This window comes from Pteropus alecto, unplaced genomic scaffold (assembly GCF_000325575.1).
Source record: "Pteropus alecto unplaced genomic scaffold, ASM32557v1 scaffold107, whole genome shotgun sequence".
Classification (NCBI taxonomy): Eukaryota; Metazoa; Chordata; class Mammalia; order Chiroptera; family Pteropodidae; genus Pteropus; species Pteropus alecto.
In genome coordinates, this window is record NW_006440619.1 from 1,859,992 (window position 1) to 1,863,738 (window position 3,747).

The 3,747-nt window shown below is 37.6% G+C and overlaps 1 protein-coding gene across 1 annotated transcript in view; it reads right to left on the reverse strand.

The window, feature by feature from the left end:
• The window catches only part of TRPC5 (transient receptor potential cation channel subfamily C member 5), a 177,037-nt gene that overhangs the window by 11,388 nt on the left and 161,902 nt on the right, over nucleotides 1-3,747 (reverse strand). The gene's annotated exons all lie outside the window — the stretch shown is intronic.

The following is a 3,747-nucleotide window of genomic DNA, read 5'->3' on the forward strand; positions in this document are numbered from 1 at the left end:
AAAAAAAAAACACAGTGCAAAAAAAAAAAAAAAAAAAAAAAAAAAGTACAATAGTGAGTTTCATATTATCACGGGGTCCTGCTCTGTTTACATCTGGAATGAGATGCCCACAGCTGGAGGCACTTCTCTAAATTGAGGCGAAATAATTATCTCCAGAAAATTACTATTAGAATATACAAACGGTTTGGCTCACATGATCACACCGTCACGATTTATTTTATTAATAAGAATCGTTCCTCTCAGCATTCAGAAAATAAAAGAAAAAAAATGTCCGTTTTGCTTCTGGAAATTGAACATATCCCAACAATGGTGCTAGGTGGAGTGAGAAGGTCTAGAGGACTCCACAGAGAAGCCTGACTCCCGAGGGTGAGGGAGCCCCGTCGGGAGTTCCTTCTAGAAAGACACTAATCCCATTCAGGAGGGCTCTACCCTCATAACCTAATCACCTCCCAAAGGCCCCACCCCCTATCGCCGTCACACTGGGGTTCAGTTTCAATATATGGACTTTTTGAGGAAACATTCAGTTTGTCCCAGCAGCTGATGGCCTGACAGGGCTCCATATTACCACTTGTGCTGTTTGCTACCACATTTCATTTTATCTCCTATTATCAGATCGGAATTGTGCATTTCCTCTAGACTATCTGACCTCACTTTTTATAAGACTTTAAATTAATTCAAAATTATTTAATAAATATGTTATAACATTACCAGGGTTATTTGATAATTAGTTATCAGAGCTAACAATGATAAATGAGTCCAAATCTTACCTATGTCAATTTATACTGTAAAACACAAAGAACTTCATTTCATAACTTCAGAGAAGTCACCTAGTAGGCTGAAATTAATGCAGTCGTAAGATGTCAGCGTTTTGATCTCTGTTCACCAGTGGGATCAGGCTCATGTGTCTCGTAGATAAATTTAATTAAGGAGTTTGATATGTTGTGATTAACTGGTGTGCACTCTGAAGACTATTTGAAGTATAATGCTAAAATTATTTAATAAGCAGAGAAAAAATTTTAGAAAAAAGTAAGAAATTAAATAACATTGTTTTAAAACTTTTTACAACATCATTGGTTTGGTCTTTTTAAATAGGGAAATTTAGGGATAAGTTGGAAGGTCATTTAATTAAGAGATCTCAGGAACTCTCAAAAATATTTCTTAATTTAAATATTGAACAACTTGACACAATCACAGGCACTATCTGAAATTATTCCATATTGTTTCTTATGAATGACAATGAAATAAAATATCATGACACATCAACTAATTCCTGCCACATTTAGAGCATTATAAGAATGCTGAACAACCTACAAAAGAAATACAAGACAATGTATATGGAAATACATAGATGAAATAATTTCATAACTATATAAAAAAGCTCAGAGATTATAAACTATAGGCACCAAAATCACAGAAGCGGACTGACAATTACCTGTGAACAGCTCTACTGCTCTATTTCTTCTCTAAATGCTCATATTTAGTAAACAGTTAATAGGATTGCAATAATTGCTCATCATCCAATTCTGAAAGTGGTGTTTTTAGATGTATTTAACTAATTGTTCTATTTCATAGTCAAAACTATTTCTTCTAGGTAATATATAATAAAAGCTGTAATTTTTAAACATTACCAATTCAATGTCGTGAAACGCATTTTTAAGAATAACAAAGGCATACTCTCATGATGTTTTTGCTAAATCTCACTCTCAGTTAAAATAAAATACATAAAAATAATAAATTATACATGAAGCATCAACGTTATAAAACCAAAATTTGAAAATGTAATGTATGATTTTCTAGGCTGGGTATCTCATATATGGGTGGAATAGGAGAGTCAGTGACAAGGTGAAAAACAGGACAAACATTACATCGAAACGGTAGATGACTGAATAAAGAAGCTGTGGTACATATATACAATGGAATATTACTCAGCCATAAGAGGAGATGAAATACTGCCATTTGCGACGACATGGACAGACCTCAAGATACTCATGCTAAGCAAAATAAGCCAAACAGAAAAAGTCGAGAATCACATGATATCACTTATATGTGGGATATAAACCTAAAAGCAAAAAATGAGCAGAACAAACAAACAGAGACTCATGGACACGGGCAATGGACTAGTGGTTACCAGAGGAGAGGGAGGAGGGAGGAGGTGAAAATAAAATGTTAATAAATGAACAAATAAAATGTTAAAAAGATGTAAATAAATAAATAAATAAATAACCAACTAAACAAATATATAAATAAATAAATTGGTTTTAAAAAATTAAAAACTGTGAGGGGAAAAAATGGAGTAGATGATAGAGGCTCTGTTCATCCCTCTGGCAACCAAATCAAAGTTGTGACGGAAACAAGGAGCAGCAGCAAGGAAAAATCACCTGGGATCTAGTAGAACAAGCCATACAACTATGGAGAAATCCAAGAAAGCATTCTGCAAAGGCAGAAGATAGGACAGAGTGAGGACGCGGGACGACCTGGTCTCCAGCGGCTGAGTGAGACAGAGACTGCAGCAGGAGCAGAGGCAGAAGCCTCTTAAAGGGGCCACGTCCACGAGTTTATTTTCGCGGTGACAGATCTGCTCATATAAGCACCAGTGCCGATTCAGCTGCGCCCATAGGGCACCAGGCACTTACAGGGAGACATTGTCAGAGTGAAGGCCGAGGAGAGGCTCGCTGGGTACAGAAGTGCCAGTGGTATCCATTATTCCCTGTTGAATACTCCCCCTTTCCATTGTGTGGTCACAGCACCGTCATAGCCCTGAGGTCATCAAACTGAATAACAAAGGTTGCTCCGCCCAGAGGATTCTCTGAAACCCTGCCTACCCCAGGTTGAGCCCCACCCAAGCCACATCCAGGTGTATCCTCAACAAGTCAGGGACCCCTTGCTGAGACTCACGTTGGTGGAGGCAGCTGGCCTTGGTTTCTGGTATGGCCTTTTGAGGAAACTATACGCACAGCATCTGTGGATTGCTTGCTGAATCTTAACAGGTGGATTTGGAGGGGCACAGGCTGGGGCTAAATTTGGTCTGCAGCTGAACCCCTCTCTGGACTGTGCCACTGGACACCTACTTCACAAATCCACTCTAATAAGACCAGGAGACTTAGGAATTTTGCTTAGTACATAGAAACAGATACAGAAAGGCAGCAAAAAGGGGAAGATGAAGAAGCAGAAACCATATGAGAGAACAGAACAGACATCTAGATATAATGGAGTCAAGTAATCTAACAGATGCAGAGTTCAAACACCGGTTATAAAGATGCTCAATGAACTTATTGGAAGTGTAGATGAATTCAGTGAGAACTTCAACAAAGAGATAAAAAACATAAAAATAGAAGTGGAAATTATAAAAGGGAACCAGTCTGAAATGGAGAACACATTATCTGAGATGAGAAGTATAGTAAATGGAATAAACAAAGGAATAAACAAAGTGAATAAAGAGGGGGATCACTTGCCCTATCTACAGGACAGGAAAGCCAATCAGAACACTCAATCAGAATGGCACCAAAAAAAATGCCAAGACTATAAAAATAATTTAAGGAGGATTAAGTCTCCAAATATTCGTCTAATTGGTGTAACTGAAGAAAATCTAGATGTTGGGCAGCTATTTGAAGAAATAATGATGGAAAGCTTCCCTAACCTGGTGAAGAAAATGGACATAAAACCCCAAGAAGCTCAGAGAATTCCAAAAATCAGGGATCCAAAGAGGCCCACACCAGGACACATCATAATTAAAATACCAAAGGTTAA